Source organism: Leptonychotes weddellii, chromosome 7 (assembly GCF_054177405.1).
Source record: "Leptonychotes weddellii isolate Sample4059 chromosome 7, ASM5417740v2, whole genome shotgun sequence".
Lineage (NCBI taxonomy): Eukaryota > Metazoa > Chordata > Mammalia > Carnivora > Phocidae > Leptonychotes > Leptonychotes weddellii.
The window spans coordinates 52,838,713-52,859,820 of NC_138375.1; the positions used below are offsets into that span (position 1 = coordinate 52,838,713).

General features: G+C 48.2%; 1 protein-coding gene and 1 pseudogene across 5 annotated transcripts in view; one reads left to right on the forward strand and one right to left on the reverse strand.

Moving 5' to 3' along the window:
• WWC1 (WW and C2 domain containing 1) overlaps positions 1–21,108 on the forward strand; it is a 147,912-nt gene that overhangs the window by 1,584 nt on the left and 125,220 nt on the right. The gene's annotated exons all lie outside the window — the stretch shown is intronic.
• On the reverse strand, positions 16,491–16,590 carry LOC115944777 (U6 spliceosomal RNA; annotated as a pseudogene).

The following is a 21,108-nucleotide window of genomic DNA, read 5'->3' on the forward strand; positions in this document are numbered from 1 at the left end:
ATTCACGTGCTGTACTGACTGAGGCAGCCAAGTGGCCTTGGAAGAGAAATTTTTAATGCTAGAGAAAACATCCCATGAGCAAGCTGCTTTAACCTCTGAGCCCCAGGTTCCCCATTTGTCAGATTAATGGTTTGCTTGGAAGGGAAGGAGTAATAGAAGAGCTCTAAAAGTTGGAAGGGACATAGATGATCAGAGCCCAGCTCTTACTTTCAAACCTAAGAGAAAATTTGAGGCCCAGAGGTGTGATTTCCTTGAATATCTTGATCTTTCCACCACTCACCATATGCCAGATTCTTTACAAGCTCTGAAGTTCTGACCTCCAAATCTGTCCTGACTCACTTTCCTTCCCCACCCCACTCAGGGGCATCTGCCCCAGGGACGCTGTTGCCGGCGTTGGTGAACGGGGCAGCCCCTTGTTCTCTTCTAGAACAGACGCGAGTTCAGTCTTCTATTTCCTGCCTGGTTTTGGTCCCTGCAGCTTACTGAGGCCACTGTGCTGTCAGCAGTTGGATGTTGGAGGACTGGGACAGCCCCACACCCAGCGCTGCTAACTCACCCGAGGTCATGAATCTAGGGACTTCTCTGGGGCTCTGAGAAAGCCTCTCAAACAACAGTAATTTTTTACCCCTGGACGAGGGCAAGTGGAAAACTGACTTGGCTAGAGCATTATTTTTCAAATTTTCGTATCATGTGAACCACCACCATGGTTTTGTGCTCAATGGACTTGCACTGTTGCTTACTTAATACTTGACTTTAAATCAACTCAGTTTGAAAATTTTTGAACCACTTTCACATATGGGAAACTAGTAATATCTGTTGTCATAAATAGAAAGAATCCTGTTTAGAAACAGTAGAGGGGGGAAAAAAAACCCAATCCAGCACCATTATATTTTAGCTCTATACTGTAGCTTGCCCATAGCCCAGCAACAGGTATGCCCAGCCTTTATTTTTAGGCAGATTGGCAAGCATTGGAGAGGAATTAAAAACATAGTGGCATTTAACTGAGCCACTCACTTTCTTCACCTTGCAAGTCATTGGTTTTAATACATCTTCGTACCTCCTGGTCATCCCACCCACACTGGGTGGGTGGGGGGCCCCGGAGTTTAGGGCCCTGAGGTGTTCCGAGCACAACTCTGGGGTCACTGTTATGGTGGGGCTAACTGAATATTTGGGGAAAGAGCTCTGGAATTTCCTGCACACCCCGTTCGGGATTTCTGTCTTATAATCTTACCTGTGTGGCCTCGGGTAAATCGCTTGACCTCTCTGAGGTACAAGTAAGTGCTTCATTGGTGTGAGAAGACAGTTGATGAAATGTTTGCAGGACCCTGCCAGGTCTCAGATGTGGTTTCAGACTCCTTGGCCTCGCCTTACCCCTCCTGACCCCATGGCAGAAGGGGAAGAGGGATTGTAACAAGGAAGAGGAAAAAAAATAAAGTGAAGAAGAGCCAGACATTTTTGGGGTGGTGGAGTGGGGGAGATAAATTCTGCCAAGGTAGTTATATCTCTGCAACTAATTAATGCTCTTAAACAAAAGATCATGTAAATAAAAAATTCTTCTCCTTAAGCGTGTGTGTGTGTGTGTGTGTGTGTTTACGTTTGTCTTGGCTTTTTCCTTACCTGAATCAAGGAGATGCCCACCCATTCCCTTGAATTGAAAAGAAGTAAGTCAAACGGTCCTTCAGTCAGAAAAGTGATTTCTTAGCCACGAAGAACAAAATAGCGTCTCGGGTTACCAACCCTGAAGAATGTCTTGGCACATTCCTCCCTCTGGGGCCGAGCTGTTTTGTGCGCTGTCCGGCCTGGAGGCTGCTGGGGGTAGGGAATCCGGTTTTCCGCTTCCCCTTTCACCAGCGGGCTGGAAGAGCAGCTAGGCAGCCAGCCTTGCCAACTCTCTCCTCTTCTCACCCAGGGCAAGACTGGGAGGCCGAAATTCCTGAGGACGGTTGTCCCAACAACCCGAGAGGGTCCAGTGGGCAGCGTGGGCCCTGCCTACTGGGCCAAAGGCTCCAACGGCACCACAGGCTCCTCCTGAGGCAAGGCTGGCCTGGAGAATCAGGTGCTCTGGCCTCCACAGCCCCTTGGAGCAGAATAACTCTGGGTGCTTCTGGGAGCTTCCAGCAAAGGGCCAGCATTCCTTGTGTATTTAACTTAGTGGTATGTGAAAACAAATACGCCGATTGTTCTCCAAGGAAGAACGGATTGTTTGAACTGGCCCTGCCAGAGAAGGTTCCTGAAGCCTAATTCCTGCTCATTCAGTGGTGTATGTTCAGACCTTCTTCCAGGAACCACCAGGAGCTCTGTGGGCACAGTTTCTGGGGCTATGTGATAAGTCCTGGAGGCCCACTTGGCTAAGAGGCCATGTTGAGAGGACTCAGCAACTTCTCTCATGATTTGAGGAACATTTGCCTGTCCTCTTATTTCAGAAATAATTTATATTGTAGGAAGTTGGGTCTACAGTCAAAAGATCTGAACCTCCTTCTGGCCACAGATCCTTCTGAGAATCTGACAAAGGTTAAAGATGCTTCCTGAAGAAAAGTGCAAATACAGTTTTTGGCACATAATTTCGGGGGGCTCTTGGACCCCAGGTCCATACTCCTGCCATAGATTAATTTAGAAACTGCTCATCACTGCCTATATGCCCTCCTGTTCAGCGAGGTAGGAAGTAATGACTGAGCATTTACTGTATTCAGGCAGTCTGCTGAGAGCTTTATATGGGTGATTTCCTTTAATCCCTCGGACAACCCTGGGAAATAGGTACAATGATCTATGAGGAACCTGAGGCTCAGGGGGGCTGAGTTTGGTGAAAGCCAACTTTTTTGGAGGTGAGTTGCGGACGCTGGGCGCGCTGATGCCAGAACCCACACATCTGACTGCTGCGCTGCACTGCTACCCGGCCTGGGCCCCGTTGCCTAGGGGATTTGGCCTTGGGGAATGGAGTGGGGACAAGCAGGACTTCACTTACCGGTAGCCATGCTGGTGTGGGCGGGCCATGGTTAACCTGAGAGCAAATGTGGACAGTGGAAAGAGGGAACCTGAGTGACCTTGGCAAGTTGCAAGCCTTGGCTTTTGTCTTTTCTACTATAGGGAGGTACACATAGTTGTCAAGAGCAGTTATGGACATTAAATGAACTGAATCAGGTAGAGCAGTTAGCACAGAGCCTGATACCCAGGAGGCGCTTGGGAATGCCAGTTCTTTTCGCTTTTACTAGAACGTGCCTACAGGACACTTAAATCAAACGGAGACTGAGTCTCTGCTCAGCTCTGTAGCAGTTTGTAGCTGGGATGGACTTTTCCGGTCGTGTAACCCATCCCTCTCATTTCACTGATGAAACTAAGACTCAGAGGCAAGTGACTTACCTGCCCAAGGTCACACCTTGAATCATTAGGAAAGGTCTCCTTCCCACTTGCTTTAATGCAAACTTTTCCCTAAAAATCAGATCCAGTCTCTCCTCACCCATTGTAATAATTTGGGAATATTTTATGCTTGTGGCTGAGTTATTTTCCATAATCCTTTCTGACTGTGTAGACCAGCAGTTTTCTTTCATCTGTCCCAACCATTTGTGAGTCGTGTCCTAGGAATACTATGGTACTGAACTTACTCTATGCTCCTCATTGGGCTGAGCCTTTTGTTTTGGGATTCATTTCATCCTTTTGCCAACCCTGTGAGGTAAGTACTGTTGTTATTATTTTTGTGTTCAGATAAGGATACTGAGACTTAGAAAGGTAAAGTAAGTTGCTCAAGGTCACCAGTAGGTGATGCACCCGAATCAGAGTCCAGGTAGTGGCACTCTTGAGTCCACACTCAAGTTAACTGTAGCTGTTCCAGAGTGCCCTGTCAGTAAGGTGGCCTTGAAAGTTGCCATTTATTCCTGAGCTGAAGCAAACGTGCTGTGCATCTCAGGGAGATAATGTTGCTGAGGAAGCCTGATCAGAGGGGCCTGTGAGATCCGCAGTGTGTATTAGGAGGCTGTTGGGCAAAAACCCCACCTTCTGGGAGCAGCCAGCTAACCAGAGCTCTGGGAAAGTGAGAACAGAAACAGAGGCAAAGAAATTCTAAAGGATACAGTGTGTGTCGAGAGCTCAGAGTCGTTTCCAAGTCACTTGGGTAAATGTTCCCAGTGGCCAGGGAATTAGTAGCCAAGGCAGCTACTCTCTGTCATCACCTCCCCGGCTTCTTGCCTAGCCAAACTGACCTGATTCTCCAATCCCCTGGGATCCCAGGTAGCTATGAAACACTGCTCTTTTGAAGAGAAGGGAATCAGGTTGCCTTAGTTACTGGGAGGGTTGGAACACCAAGCTCAGGTGCACATAAGGAGAGACAAGGCTCAAATAAGTGGGAGTTGGAAGGTGGCCGGTGTGTTGCTGCAGAGCTTCCTGATTTGGAAGAAGCCTTGGTCAGGTTTTGGTGGCATTTGCAGGGGTTGCCAAGTGAGGGGCAGTCGGCTGTCCATGCTGACTGTCAGGAGCTATCTCGAGCCATGTCTGCCTCCCTCCAGGCAATGAGGACCTGCAGCCGCCAGCTCAGTCAGGGGCCCTGGACCAGAGAAATCTGCTTCTCTTGGGGAAATGTCTGGGGTGACATCTCCTGGGGTTTCCACTTGGACAGGGCCGATGGCCGTGTCTGGGCTGAGTGTGTGTGAAAAGTTCACACGCCCTGCGTCTCGCAGCATGGACAGGGCCAGCCGGCTGCAAACCCTCAGGCAGAACAGCGAGAGGCTCTGCTTGCTGCTGACAAGCTTCTCCGCTGCCTTGAATCCCTGTTTCAGAGTGAGATAAAAGAAGAGAAAATTCAGAAACTGGATACAGTGGTGTTTTGTTATTCGACCTTCACCAGCAGGCCATTAAGCCTCCAGCTCCTGAGCAGAAAACCTCTTGCCAAAGTAATGGGGGGAGATTGAGGCAGAGACAGGCATTCGCTGTTGCTGTGTTGGGAGAACACAGAACATTTTCTAAAGATGCTGGACGGGGTGGGGGGGGCTAAAAATGGACAAGTGCGGTGGGTCACATTCTCCACCCCCCCTTAACCCCCCACAATTGCCTCCTCAGTGCTTCTACCCATGACATCTCACCGTTGGGAAGAAATGGGATCTTTCAGTTTCAAATGTCTGCCAAAGAAAAAGGACCCAGGCTTAAGTTCTCCCTCAATGGTCAGCCAGAAAAAAAAAAAAAATGAAGCTGCATCAAGATTAGGGACACCTTTGTTGCCTGTTTTCTTCCCCTGCTCCATTCATCATTTGTTGGCAGCCAGGACCCCAGGCCAGCGGCAGCTGCTGACTTTCCCCAGCCGGCTGCCTGCTGTTGCTGGGCCCAGTTCCGTGGCAGCCCCGCCGTACCCCCACCCCCAGTTCCGTGGCAGCCCTGCCGTCCACCCCCCCCCCCAGTTCCATGGCAGCCCTGCCGTCCCCACGCCTGCTTTCTCCCCGCCCAGTGGCGGTTGCTTGTTTGATTGGTCAATGGGGCAGCTCTTCCGATCCACTGACTGGTACCTGACTTGGGAGGATAAAGTATCAAGATACAGGCATCAGGTGGCTGCTAGGATGAGGTGACCTTGGGACAGCCTTCTGATCTTGCATCTGTTGTGGCTTTTCTTAGGTAGTTAGGGCTCTGTGAGCATTTCACTTTGTATTCCAGGAATTTCTTCCAAGCACATGGCTTGTCTTTGTACTGCTAACAAGGCAAACAATAACTGGTTTTAACGTTGGTGGTAGCGAAGATAATAATAGTTACATTTTATCATTTCTATCCAGTACCTGTCATATGCCAAGCACTGTTGCTCATTGTAGTTTTCTGGCATTTTGCAAATGGGGAAACTGAGGCTACTAAGAATGAGCAAGTGACAAGCTCAAGGTCAGACAGGTAGAAAGAGGCAGAGTTGGAATCTGAATCGAGGTCCATCTGATTTCAAAGCCTTACTCTTTGCACCGCTGCACTCTCAGTAAATTCGGAGAGAGGAGGGGTAGAGAGAGAGGGAAGAAGAGGGAAAAGGAACTTTTTGACGACAGAGGAATCAACAGAAACACACCTATCAGTGTATTGTTCACTGAGGAGAAAAATGATTGTGTGCTTCCAGCCAAACATCGGTCCCACGATACCGCACATTCCCTGCCGTAGATAAGGTCTTCGTAAAGATCTTCACAGGGCACCAAATCAAGTTCTGGCTCTGTCTTTACATGTGGTAGGTGACCTCGAATAAGTTTCTTCTCCTCAGAGTAGGACGTGCCTACCCCCGAGGATGAGATGACACCAGACACAGCAAGTCTTAGCCCAGTGCCAAGTGCACGTCAGGCTTTCTAATGGCAGCTCTTCCCGGTGAGGCGCATTTGCCCTCCTGGGCATCCGTAGAGGAACTCGAACGATCGTTCCTTCCTTGCCAACGCCGGTGTCTTCTGGTAAACCAGGGCTCATCTGAGCCACGTTGACATCAGAGCTTGCAAACCACCTCGGCAGCACTCATTAGATAAGTAAGTCAATAAATTCTTTTCCCCCCACCCCAGTCTTATCGGAGACAAGCCCTTCTTTGGAATTTCTGGAGTGAAGTGACTTGCCGGAGAGCTGGCACCGGGGCTGTGCGTGAAGCAGGGGTAAGGAATCGCAGTTGTCGTGGCAGAACTGAAAAGGCTGCTGCAGAAACTGGAGGTATCTGGAATTCATCTGTAACTGCTTGATACCATGTCTCTTCACTCCAGAAGTCCTCTCCCCCTCCCCCCCCCACAACCTCTTGCTGATTTTCGCACGGCAGTGGTGCAGAAGGGCATTGGTATTTATCACGTCCCACCCAGCCAGGGGTTGGCCATTCATTCAGCAGGTATTTATTGAGTGCCTACTGGGCTTCAGGCTCCGGTGCCAGTGCTGAGGATCAGAGCAAAGTCCCTGCGGCAGCAGGGTGTACCCTTGGGTGAGGGAGAAGGGCAGACAGTTAAACAGATAAGTTGCATTACAACTGGGGGCTTGGTGTTCTCTGGAATTCTTTTACCCATCTTAGGAAGATGGAGGGACAGACCCATCTGCTGCACCGGTTGGCAGTTGTGGGGTGAACTTAGATTTGAAACTGGGAGACATTTGTGCCTTCAACAGGGTGTTGCCAAGAGCCTGTCAGGATGAGCTGGGCACTGCGCTAGGAGCTGGGAATGCAAGGGTGAGATGCAACAGTCAGTCTGCAACTTGTAATATTTACTACAAATTAGTGAGAGAGTCATCAAGCTATGCAAATACAGTTAGAAATGCCAGGCTATCTGGATCTTGGTTTTCCTTCCTCTTCTGTTTCATCTGGACTCATTTAATCATTCAAAAATATTTATTGAGTGCCTGTGAATGGCTAGGATGTCTGTAATATGCCAGGCATTATTCCAGCACTGGGGACTCGGTGGACCAACAGAAATCCTGTCCTCGTGGAGCTTATATTTTAGAGCAGAGGTTGTCAAACTTGCGGAAGCATCAGAACCACCTGGAGGGCTTGTTAAATCCCACTCCCCAACTCCGACCTCCCCCCCACCCCAGTTTGCCTCAGTAGGGCTGTTGTGGGGCCTGGAAATCTGCATGTCGTCCGGTCCCCAGGTGTTGCTGCTGGTCTTTGCCCTGTACAGCCATTGGCAGTCGATTCATTGAGTCCTCACAGTAGGCTGGGAGAGTACCGTATTATTCCTGTTTCACAGACAGGGAAACCCAAGAAAGCAGGTGAGGTAACCTGGTCCTCCTCCTTACGCCAAGACAGTGAGAGGAAGTGGTTTCCGGAGCAGGCACTGTTTCCTGGCATGGCTATGATTGCTATGAGCATACCATTGTCCTAGTTCTTTGGCTGCCCTGAAGCCCAGTGGTGGCAAAATCTGGTATTTTCTCCTCCGTTGTGAAATAAAGCACAGGGAAGCAGGAAGTCAGGGGATTCTGGAAGCCAGAGGGACTTCTCTTTACATCAGAATGTCTAGAATCTAGGGGCGCCTGGGTGGCTCAGTCAGTTAAGCGTCTGCCTTTGGCTCAGGTCATGATCCCAGGGTCCTGGGATTGAGCCCTGAGTGGGGGCTGTCTGCTCAGCAGGGAACCTGCTTCTCCCTTTCTCTCTGCCTTGCCACTCTGCCTACTTGTGCTTGTTCTCTCTCTCTCTCTCTCTGTCAAATAAATAAATAAATAAAATCTTAAAAAAAAAATGTATAGGATCTGTATATCCATACTCAGGAGAGGATCAGAGGAAACAGTTGTATCTGTTTCTCAGTGGCACTGAGCCAGGACATCCATGCTGAGCTGTTCTGCCGAGAAAGGGTTGCTGGGCTCCTTCACCCTTGGGAACTTTCAGGGCCCCCTGCCCCCAGTCCGACTTCAGCCCTAGGGAGTGCAGGGGAGGTGTGTAGAAGAGGCAAGTCCCTCTTCTCGCTGAATCCTCACAAACCCTTGAGGGAGACATTGTCCATTGCTGGTCCCCTTGACCACAATTCAGATTTTATATCTCAGCTTTGTCACTGGCTAGTTCTGTGAGCTTGGTTAAGTTACTTAAATCCTCCTGAGCCTCAGTATCTTCACTGGCAATAAGAGAATGTTAGAACATACCTCATAGGGTTAGCCAAAACCGAATTAGAGGTGTGTCATTATATTCAAGTTCCACTCTCCAGATAGTTCTAAATGCAGGAATTAAGGCCTCCTCAGTACATTTTATTATTATTATTATTTTTAAATTTTATTTATTTGGGTGGTTGGGTGGCTCAGGTGGTTAAGCATCTGCCTTTATGGCTCAGACCATGATCTCCAGGTCCTGGGATCGAGCCCCACGTTAGGCTCCCAGCTTAGCAGGGAAGCTGTTTCTCCCTCTCCTCTGCAGCTCCCCCTTCCTGTGCTCTCTCATTCTCTCTGTCTCTCTCAAATGAATAAATAAATTTTATCTTATTTTTTTAAAGATTTTATTTATTCATTTGAGAGAGAGAGCACAAGTGGAGAGGAGGGGCAGAGGGAGAGGGAGAAAGCAGGCTCCCCACTGAGCAGGGAGCCAGATGCGGGGCTTGATCTTGCGACTCTGAGATCACGACCTGAGCCGAAGGCAGATGCTTAATAAGCTGAGCCACCCAGGCGCCCCTCCTCAGTACATTTTATAGCTTTATCAATCATTATGTAATTACTGCTCAATTCATATATTTTGAGTACCAGATTTCTTGGACATAAACCACTTTCTTCCTGTTTTTCTGGGAAAACTGATCATACTTCAGAGGTAAACATCTTTCCAGTAAACAAGGACCTTTGCTAGACAAGACTACTGAAAGGTATCTTAACAGTTCAGGGAGTTTCTAAACCAGCCTGAGTGCTTTATTTCCATCGCTGACATAAAACAAACATTTACCAGCTGCAGTGGAGACCGTGGGTATTTCTCCAGCTTCCTTACTGGTCACCCAGCCCAAGTTCTCAAAATGTGGTCCCAGACTAGCACATCAGCTTCTTCTGGGAACTTGTTAGAAACACAGATTCTCGGGGCGCCTGGGTGACTCAGTTGGTTAAGCGGCTGCCTTCGGCTCAGGTCATGATCCCGGGGTCCTGGGATTGAGCCCCACATCCGGCTCCCTGCTCAGCAGGGAGCCTGCTTCTCCCTCTCCTCTGTAGCTCCCCCTGCTTGTGCTCTCTCTCTCTCCTGAATAAAGAAAGAAAATCCTAAAAAGAGAAAAAAAAGAAAGGCAGATTCTCACATCCCACCTACTAAATCCAAAACTTGACTCTCCTGCCCCTCAAGTCTCAGAACCACTGGCCAAATGTTTGCAGCCAGAATGACCTAAGATATTTTGTTAGTGATTGCAGGCAAAAACTGACCAGATTTAAAGAACCTTCTGAGCACAGGTAGGGGCAGCCAGTTGAAATGGTCTTCATTGGCTTATGACCATTTTAGTATCATCCCCAGACTTTTAGTGTGCAAGCTGGACCTTCACACTTCCTTCACCAGACCCCACCATTGCTTGACATCTTCTTTACATTGAGGTTCATCTCACACACGAAGGTTAGAAAGGCCTTCACCTGTGCCTTGCCTGGGCCCCATGGCACCTTACACTGTAGTAGAACAGCATGACCACCCGTGTGTTCTGCATTCATGGTTATTAGGTAGCCCAGTGGCTGGCAGGCAGTAGGAGTGCACTGAGTCAGGAAATGAATGTCCCCAGTTGGGAGTTTTAGATTCTGTTTCTGGCCCTTCTTTGGAGCAACAAGTCACTTGCCTTCCCTGATCCCTAGTCTCCATTGCTCTACCATGGGGGAATAATAACCTTTGATCTCCTTTCCACAACGGAGGATAGGAGGTTGTGTTTGGAGCTGGGGGACAAAAGGATCAGTCAGTGGTTCTCAAGTTCAGTTGCACATTAGTCTCACAGGAGGGGAGTGCAAAAAGTACCCATGTCTGGCCCACTCCCAGACATTCTGGTTTAATTGGACTAGGGTATGGCCTGGGCACGGGATTTCCAGGGTAGAGCCCAGATTGGAGAACCGTGACTATAGGTCAATATGGTTTTATAAACAGGTTTCAGTGAGATTATATGAAAGTACCCCCCTAGAAGTTTTTAAAACTAAAGATGATTTAGGAAATACTTAAAAAGTGTTGTGGGAGGGGAGAAATAGATCTTTGGCGGATGTCAGTCATCTTGCTGTACCTGTCTTGTGATTTCTTTCCTGGCGTGTTAAGGTTCAGAGAGATTTAGGCTCATCTTTACTTTAATGTGAAAATCTTTAAATTCCCATTGTAGCAGTAACGGTTTTGGACAAATTGATCTAAGCTGCTGTGGAGTTGCAGGCCCAGGGGTTGGGCCTCCAGCACATCTTCTGTCTGACCTCAGCAGAACCCCGTCTGGATTTCATGCACACTTCTGTGTCCTTGAGACTCCAAGAGAGTGGGGCATGCAGACAATGTCACCATATAGATCATAGCCTGTGGGTAAGAACTAATAATAGCTAACATTTATTAAGACCTTAGACTGTGCGAGGTTCTGAGCTGTGGGCTTTTAATGCATTATCCAATTTAATTCTCATAGCAGCCCAATGAGGTAAGAATGATACCGTCTCCATTCTGCTGATGGGGAAAGTGATACATAGGGGTTTGAAAACTTGCCCACGATTGTAAGCTAATAAGTGACAGAACTGGGATTCAAATTCAGTCTGCCCGCCCCCAAAATGCATGTTCTTCACCATCGTGTAGATCAGGCAAGGCGGTCAGGGAGAGCAACACTGACTTATTCCTGGTAATTCAGACCAGAGCCTCTTTCACTATGCTGATTTCTGCAGTGGCAACTTCTTCCAGTTGCTCGGGATCTGTTTGGAGAGGCCAGACTTTTGTGTTTGCTCTACTCCTGTTTTAGCAGATGTCCCTCTTCAGGAAGCAGGGTGAGTGAGCTATTTTTTTGAGTAGAGTTGGTTTTTCAAAATCCACCCCCCAGGGATGAATGTCCTTGACCAAATTCCTTGGTCCATGGTGGTGATCAGCATCTTTGCTTCACCCTCCTTACTGACTGTGTTCAAGAGAGCTCCATCTCTTACTACTTTGACACAAAAGACTTAGCAAGAATCAAGTTCTCTTGGACTCTTGGTATCTGCCCAGCATATGGGCTTGGTCTGCAGCATTCTTGCTTGCTCAGCAGAACATCCTGTAGGATGTTTGTTTTGGGTTCACTAGAAGTCATTTGGGTCATCTCAGGCCCAAAATGGCTCTAACTGGGCATGAATTACTTTCCACTTCTATTGTACATTGGGTAGAACTGAAAAAAAAGGATGCCACTACCTTTGTGTATTTGGTTCCTGGTGGGAGCTGTACTAGGAAGGGGGTTCAGCAGTGAATAAAGGCTAACGTCGCCCCTCGTGGAGCTTACAGACAAATAATAAAAACATAAAATAATTACAGATCAGGAAAATGAAGAGGATGCTGTATCAGAAAATAAGTCCTTGTGAATGATATCAGAGGTCAAGCCATAAAGTTGTAAAGATTCTATAATTAGAAAAACTGGGTTTGCTTTTAACTTTAAAAAAGATACATCTTTAATGATCCCCTGTCTCCCTCTTCATACAGGTCGTCTTAATTCCAGTGAGTAGATTGTGGTCCTCACTGTGGTGGCAACCAACAGGGTTTCTTCTTAACTTTGGCCAGGGAGCCAGGTTTCCCCTGCGTCTGGCATCATCTGTTGACTGCATACATCAGAACCTCCTAAGTGGCTCAAATGCAGATTTCCAGGCCCAGCCCCAGTCAACATAATCAGAACCCATGGATTATGTGGAACCCAGACTCCATGTGTGTGAAAAGAACCCTCAAGTGATTTTGATGCCATCTTAAGGCTGAGAACCCCTGAACCCAACCAGGACTAGAATCCTTTTGGCCTCTGCCACAACCTGGCCTGCTTTTTGGGCCTCATATCAAAGAAATCTCTTCCTTTTGTCAGGCATCTGTGGATTTTTCTCCAATGTGCTCAAGCATTCCCTCTCCAAGAATAAATGTTCAGTCTGTGTGCTCTCACCTCATGCCCCTCCCTCTGAAGAACATGGAGGAATTCCATAGCCACTGGCCCCCACTCATATTCCAGCACTCACCCTCCTCCTCCTCCACCTCATCCTCTGATCACAGTTCCAGAAAGGTCACAGGAGCCCCATGATGAGCTCTTCCTCGACCTCCCTGTAGCATCCAACAACCTGGCTGACCCTCCTCCTTTCCTGATGTCTTTCTTTAATTTTTATTTATTTTGTGGAGATATAATTGACATGTAAATTTAGTTTTAGGTGTACAACATAATGATTCAGTATTTGTATATATTACAAAATGATCATCACAGTAAGTCCAGTTAATATCCTTCAATACGTAGAGTTTTTTTTCTTGTGATGAGAACTTTTAATATCTGCTGTTAGTAGTTTTCAAGTAGGCAGTTGCAGTATTGTTAACTATGGTCACCATGCTGTAGATTACATCCCCAGGACTTATTTATTTTATAACTGGAAGTTTGTACTCTTTGACCCCCTTCACTCATTTTGCCCACCATACCTCCTGCCTCTAGCAACCACCAGTCTGTGCTCTGTATCTGTGAGCTTGTTTTGTTTTGTTTTATTTTTGGATTCCACATTTGAGATCATATATATTTATCTTTCTCTATCTTATTTCACTTAGCATAATGCCCTCAAGGTCCAGCCATGTTAACACAAGATTTCATTCTTCTTAATGGTAGTAGTATTCCATTGTATATATACACCACATTTTCTTTACCCATTCATTCATTCATCAGTGGCCACTTAGGCTGTTTCCATATCTTGGCTGTTGTAAATGATGGTGCAGTGAGCATGGGGTGCAGATATATTTTTGAATTAGTGTTTTCATTTACTTCAAATAAATACCCAGAAGTGGGATTGCTAGGTCATATGGTAGTTCTATTTTTAATTTTTTGAGGAACCTACATACTGTTTTTTTTTTAAGATTTTATTCATTTATTTATTTATTTATTTATTTATTTATTTATTTGAGAGAGAGAGTGAGAGAGCGTGCGCATGCACGCACACCAGTAGGGGGAGCAGCAGAGGGAGAAGCAGATTCCCCACTGAGCAGCCCAATGCCACTGGATCCCAGGACCCTGAGATCATGACCTGAGCCGAAGGCAGATGCTTAACTGACTGAGCCCCTAGGCGCCCCCGAAACTGTTGTTCCTAGTGCCCGCACCAACTTACATTCCCTCCAACAGTGCACAGGCATCTAATGGTGGTGTTGACCCTCCTCCTCCATTGGCGATCACTCTTCTCCAGGAAAGGGAGGGCATTTTGTGGTCTTATCTCCTGTTGCTCTTCCCTAGTAGTGTCCTGTACCCCACACTTCCTGCTACATCTTGTCTAGCGAAACCTCAAGTGCCCATTTCCAGTTTCCTGCTGGACATCGTTTCTGGGTCCAGACAAACCCTGTACTCTACTACAGATTTAAACCTGAATCCAGTCCTGGTCTCAAACAGCTTTGCCTTTTCTGCCATTCCCATGAGAAGGTGCCCCCATAATGACTAAAACATGCATGGTTCAAATTCTAAAGGTCCAAAAGGTATGCAGCAAAATGTAGGTATTCCTCCATGCCTGGTACCCATGTACCCAGTTCCCCCACTACACATAGGCCACCCCTGTTTCCATCCTCTGGATTCCTCCCTCCCCCCATCTGGCTGCCAAGTTCTGCCACCCTTTCTTTTATAGGCTCCAACACCTGCTTCCTTTTCTGTTTATTCCTACTGAGGCTTGTTAGAAAACAGAGACCAAACTAGAGGTCTCTCCCTTCTAGCCAACCTGTGGCCTTCTTTCAGATCAGTCTTGCAGAATCCAGTGCTGACCACCCCTCTCCTCACGCTCTTTAGCCGCCCTCCCCCCACCCCCAAGTTTGCTGAGGGACAACCTTCTGAGCCTGACCGTCAGAGCTTCTCAAAGCTGGTCCTGCCTCATTTCCTATGTCTCTCATGCTTTGCCCCCCTTTCCTCATTAATAAGATGGGGGTAATAGTACTATTGACCTCATACTATTTTTAAAGATTTTATTTTTTTTGTATCTTTCCCATGCATCTTTTGGTAGCTTTTAAATTTTGATATAATTTTAAACTTACAGGAAAATTGCAAAAATATAAGAAATTTCCATATACCCTTTGCCCGGGTTTACCAGTTTTTGCATGTTACGCATTTACCTTATAGTCTCTTATTTTCCCTATGTGTGAGTATGTGAGTCTATATATGTGTGCATATTATACAAACCTATGTAATCATATGAAACCATTACATAGATAAACCATTTAAGAGTAAGTTGGTTATAGGGGCGCCTGGGTGGCTCAGTCTGTTGGTCTCAGCTCAGGTCTTGAACTCAGGGTCGTGAGTTCAAGCCCCATGTTGGGCTCCACGCTGGGCATGGAGCCTACTTAAAAAAAAAAAAAGTAAGTTGGTTATTACTCTTAAGTTGGACATCGTGTCTCTTTGCCACTAAATACTTCAGTGTTTGTCTATATGTGTGTGTATAAGAAACAAAAGGTCCTCTTATATAACCACACTTCATCCAATTTTAATAAGTTTATCTAAAATACTTTGCAGAGTGCCAGTAGCACGTAGGTGCCAGTCATTGTCAGCTGCGGTTCCTGAGCTCCCTTGATTGGTCCTCTGCGTATGGTCCACCTGGGTTAGTGGCAGCCCCCAGACAGGCCCTGCCCTTTGCCATTCTCCCCGTGTGGGCCCGGGTCCCAGCCCCGCCTGTATCCGTGGACGCCCCACCTCCCTCACAGGCCACAGGCGATGCCACCTACTTCACGAGGTCTTCCCTCATCCACCCTGTCCCTCCCTGCTCCTGCCTGGAAGTGATCTACCTTAAGTCAAGTCTCTCCTAGTCAAAAGCAGGAAAAGCCTGTACCAGATGGTTCTGGGAAGAAGCTGCTGCTGTGAGCTGAGATTTCATAGGAATCTAAGGAAGGGAATAGGAGCCCTCACTGCTGGGCAGGTGGGACTGCAGCTGGAGGCCACCAGAGGTTTCTGCTACCTCCCGAAACCTACTTACAGCAGATCTAGAATTTGTTCATAAATTCGCGAACTTTGTTTCCAATCAGTTCTGCCTCTAACTTGCTGTGTAAACTTGGGCAAGCTGCTTAATCTCGTTGAGCCTCAGTTTCCTTGCCTCATACAAATAAGGCTAAAAGAATAGCCAAGATTTTTATTGAGCACTAAGTGCCGCACTGTTTTATATTTATTCACCCGACCGTCTGAGGGAGGTGCTGTAACCCCATCTACAGAGGGGGAAGTTGAGGCATGGAGGGGCTAAGTAATTTGCCTAAGGTCACACAGCTAGAAAGTGGCAAAGCTGGGATTCAGTCTCAGGCTGTCTGGTTCCAGAGCTCCTGCTCTTAAATGGCTACCCAGTTTGAAGGGTTATTGTGAGAATTGCAGCATGGATCCTTCCATGTAAGGCACTTAGCAGACTGCAAGGCCCAGACTCAGTACTCAAAAATGTTAACAGTTAAGACATTATCACAGCCTTAGGTGACCCTTATCCTCCTGCATGGCCCCAGCCTGTCTCATAACCCTTCAGCCCAGCAACCACAGTTAACTCAGTGTCCGAAAATTCAGTGCTGATTTGGAAAAATCACAGAGCTGACCTTGAATTGGACTCACCTGGTACCAGAAACTATGATAAGAGTCAGGGATCATGTGGTACCAACCACAGCAGCTGCCATGCCCAGGAGAGTCTGTAGGCAGTTGGCCATCCCTAGGTCATTCTTTCTCAGAACTTCTAAGTCAATTGTTCTGATTCTGGGGCAATGAGTAGGACTTAGTGGTTCCTGTATCTGAGCACATGTTCGATTCTGGGCCCTGCTCCTGGCCTCACTCCTGTGTGGCAAACTCCCACTCATTAGTGTGATCCCTACCCTCTTGCTGCTGGAAGCGTGGGCTGTGGACCAGCACATGAGCATTGCCTGGGAGCTTGTTAAAAATGCAGAATCTCAGATTCCACCCCAGGCCCACTGAATCAGAAACCATTTTTGGTGGTGGTGGTGTTTTTTTTTTTTTTTTAATATGGAATGCTTCGTGAATGTGTGGGTCCTCCTTGCACAGGGGCCACGCTAATCTCTGTATTGTTCCAATTTTAGTATATGTGCTGCCAAAGCAAGCAGCAGAAACTGCATTTTAACAAGATCCCGGTGGTCCATAAGCATGTTGATGTTTGAGTAGCACTGGCTAGACCATTCAATAGGACTTATTACTGCGTAGCCCTGGTTTTTCTGTTTGTTTTAATATTTTGTTTTTGTTCTGTGGCTGACTGCCTCTTACGAAGCTATGATGTTGGGCACACCACGTATTTGTGATATCAGTAAACAGCAGATTCTTACAACCGGTCATAAACACTGTCCGGGGAAAAGAGTTTCTCAGCCTGTTCCCAGAGCTCCACGTGCAATAAGGGAGTGAAGCTGGATGGGGTGTGAAGGTCAGTTCAAAGGGGATCACACCTGCTGAGAAAAGGCAGGTCTTGAGATTGTAGGGTATTCAGCAGCTGGGCCAGAGCAGATGCGGGCTCTGTGGGAAGTCCCCAGGGTGGCAGAACATGGCCCTTGGGGACATGGGGCGGTTGGAAGGTGGGAATTCTTGGGAGGCTAGTGCCTGTGGCTCTAACACATAATGAGGAGGTGGCCCAGCAGGCACTTGGCAGAGATCACAAAGGCAGGGTTCCAGCCCTCAGAGAACAGTGGCAAGAGCAAGACAAGGAGGTGTAGGGTTATCCCCATAAGCTTCCCAGGCAGGGGCTTGAGCCAGCGAAATAAATGGCGGACTCCCTGGAACTAGCTCTGAGTAGGGAAGAATATTGCCATGAGGCTACCAGCAGAAACAATGCCTACGGCCAAGGCTTAGGCTGGTGGAGGCAGAGTCCCCACATGAGACGCTGGGTCCAAGCCAGGAGGAGCCTGAGTGGGGTGGCCACTGGGGTAGCAGAGACCGGGCTCCCGGTGGAGGACCCAGGACAGGAGGGGCAGGGAGCCAGCTGCGGGCTGTAGAGAAAGTCTGTAAGACGTCCGTAGACTGCCTTGCCTTTCCTGGCATAGGGTTGGCGAGGAGGTGTGGCCAGATTCCAGAAGGCTTTCCCATCACCGCTTGCTGGGCCCTGGTTCACCTATGGACAGCCTTTTGGCATAAGTGTGGACCTTGCCCCGACACATTCCTGAGATGATAATGCCCAGTCATCCCATGGAACACAGTGACAGCCGTCCATGTGAATGGGGCTCCTGACACTCTCCTGGGGTTCATTTCCAGTTTGTTTGATGTTGGTATGTCTGTCTGTGTAAAATGACTGAAGAACGAATCATTAGTGAGCTGTCCAAAGTCCCTTTGGGAACATTCCAGGAAAATAAACCAATATTCCATCAAAGCCACAAATGGCTTTTTTTTTTTCCCATTCCTTCAAAGCAGGGTTTCTCAGAGTGTGGTCCATAGACTTCCTGCCTTAGACTCCCCCAGGGAGCTCATAAAACAGATTCCTGGGCCCCCACCTGAAAAACACTGAATTACAATCTCAGTGGGGCTTCCAGAATTCTGCATCTTTATTTTATTTTTATTTATTGGAATCTGCATTTTAGATATGCTACCCAGACGATTCTAATATGCCTTAAACTTGAAACCCTCTCCTCCCTGCCCCAGGAGATGCTCTCCTTGCTTTGCAGGAACTGAGTGTGCACCCTGCCTGCTGGTGTACCCCCTCCATGCGCTGCTACCCCCAGCTTCAAGGTCTCCTCTTGCGTGAGCCTGCCTTGTCCCAGCTCGGGGAAGGGCCCCTGCTGTGCCCCTTCCTCATATGCATCCACCACAGAGCCATCATCCTTTTCATGTCTGTGTTCTCCACCGAATGGTGTAGTGTCCTGTCAGTCTCCCGGGCCCAGCACCACGTCTTGTACATGATCGGTACTAGCAAACGAGGGGATACCCCCGAAGGCAGCTGAGAGGCAACGGGAAAGTCACAGAATAAAGGGTGATGAACAGATACCTCCTGACTCCTCTCTTGGTCAGTCTGAAGTCCTAGGTCAGGTTTTGGAGCCGGAGGGCAAGCGTTGGACCCAGAGAGAGCCCAGGGCTCTGAGTGGCTGGGAGCACAGCCCACCTGTGTGGGGTTGAGGCATCTCCTGCGGAAGCCCAGCTCTCCGTCTGCCGTTCAGGAAGACCCCCTGATGTGGAAGAAAAGACTCAAGGACAGTTTGCCAGCTCCACCCGACCCCACACCCAGGGCCGCTAGAATGCACAAGCCTCCCCCTTGTCAGGAGGCACTAAAGAATAGAGCTATTGGACCGTGGAACTCCCACGAGTCCTTTCCCCCGGAGTTTCCCAGCATCAGCTACCGTGATTTTCTGCGCAAGGTTCCATATTGCTGTTTGCCAAACCGGTAACTGTTGACCCAACGGGCATCACACAGGCTGTCTTAATCATGTCGGTGAGGAGAGAGCCAGCTGCCTATGGTCTCAGAATGCTGCCCGTCACCTGTCTCTGAGAAACAAGCTGCAGTTCCTTATTCTTCGTTGGAGCACCACGAAACCTGCTTTACAAGCCCAGGGTCCCTCCTCTGAGCTTGCTTATCTGTGTGCGTGTGGTGGGCGGGGAGGTGGGGGTACCCGAGGGGACTCTAGGGTTAGCCCAGACTGCTGTGGCTGCAGGGGACCTCAGCACAGGAGACAGCCTGACCTCTTGATGCGTGAGGTCAGGGTAAGGGCAATGTGCTCTCAATCCAGAGTAGGGTCAGAACCTTCCTTGGTTCTTTGAAGAGAAAGGAGAGGCTGAGTTGTAGGGGCAGGGCAGAGCCTCTGAGGGCTCCGTGCACAGCCTGCCCTCAGCAAATGCTTCTTGAGTTGATAAAAGGGGAGCGTCCAGTTCTAGTTAATGTGGGCTGTGTCAGAATCCTTCAGGCGTTGGCTGCAATGTCATGGGGGAGTCAGGTATTATAAGATTGTGGGTCATTACTGAGTCTCTTCCATGCTTTTTTCATAAGGATATTATTTCTGGATCTACTCCCTTTCTCTCTCATCTCCCCAAATTACACTTGATTTGCCTCTAGGAGGAGGGCAATGCTGTGCTCTCATTTGGTCAGGATTTTAGATTCAAAAATAATAAAGTTCAAAAATCTCGCTGGGTGCTGGGGAAACTTCCCGGAGGTTGTGACAGCCGCCAGGTACCGAGGAATTTTACGTGCATTTACTGTTTCACTTGCCCTCACTTTCCACAGGAGGCAGCTGAGGCCCGGAGAGATCAGGGGATTTGTCAGGGTCACACAGCAAGTTGGCACGAGGGTTGGGTTTCCATCCAGGGCTCAGTGCTTGTCACTGCCGCATTGTCTCCTGGAGGTCATTGGCTCGCGTTGATGGAACATGGCTAACACTCATTGAGTCCTCCACCGCTTCTCAGAGGGTTTTGTGTATGTGTCCTGATTTGAGAATTAGTTAAGCTCTCGCACTCTCCAGGGTGCAGGGACTGGAATCCAGGCACTGGAGGAAGTTTCTGCCTCCTTCCTAGAGTCCACAGGCAGCCAGAGCCCACAGACCCTCCTCTGCAGGGCAGTGGGGCCGGGAGGTATTGCTTAGCAGTTGGTGGGCAGCGTGGCCGGGGGTTGTGGAGGAGGTGGGGTTGTGATGACCCACGGGGCACATGGTCCCTTGTCAGCTCCCGGGGGCCGCACCCAGGGCCCTCCCCCCCACCACGACCTCCTCTCCTATTTCCCTCTTTGGCCCCTGCCCTCGTAGACACTATAGCTGTTTGGAAAAGTGAACGCAGAGGTCTTTTCAGAAGGAGTCTTGTTCTCCAGTATTCCCAGTATCCTTACTCACTGGAGAGAAAGAGAGAGAGAAGCAGGATTGTGTGGGAAGGAGAGGCAAGTGTATGGGAACAGTTGAGATGCAATTGCTAATGACTCCTGAAATTTGTCTCCTAAATGTCCTGCTTACGAGCAGGGGCGCTGCCCGCCTTAGTGAGGGGCCAGGCCACACTGAATGATGTGTTATCAATACAGTACAATAGCCCTCCAACATCATGAAGACCCTGGTGTTAGGAGGAGATGGAGGGGCCTTTTTACACAGCATGATCCAGCTTTTATTGTATAACCCCTGGGCCTACTGGCCCTTTGTTCCTGTTCTCTTTGACAAAGGATTTTTTTTTTTTTAACTTTCTGATTAGAAACCAGTAGTTTAAGCCTGCTAATCACCTCTTTTGGCTTGGCATGCAAACCAGGGAAAGACCGGAGCACTTAATCTGTTTGCAAGGGCCCTCTCAGTTCCAGAAGTTCAGAAATGTTGTCGCCACCCCCCCCCACTTAAAAAATTATTCAGTGTAATTCCTACTGTAATTACAATAATAAACATTCTGAGGTGTATTACTTTTTAGTTTACTTTTTAAAACATTAGTTTACTTTTTTTTTTAAAGATTTTATTTATTTATTTATTTATTTGAGAGAGAGAGAAACAGCATGAGAGGGGAGAGGGTCAGAGGGAGAAGCAGACTCCCCGCTGAGCAGGGAGCCCGATGTGGGACTCGATCCTGGGACTCCGGGATCCTGACCTGAGCAAAGGCAGTCGCTTAACCAACTGAGCCGCCCAGGTGCCCAACATTAGTTTACTTTTTAAAACATTTTATTATTTATTATTTTGGGGGCTCCTGGGTG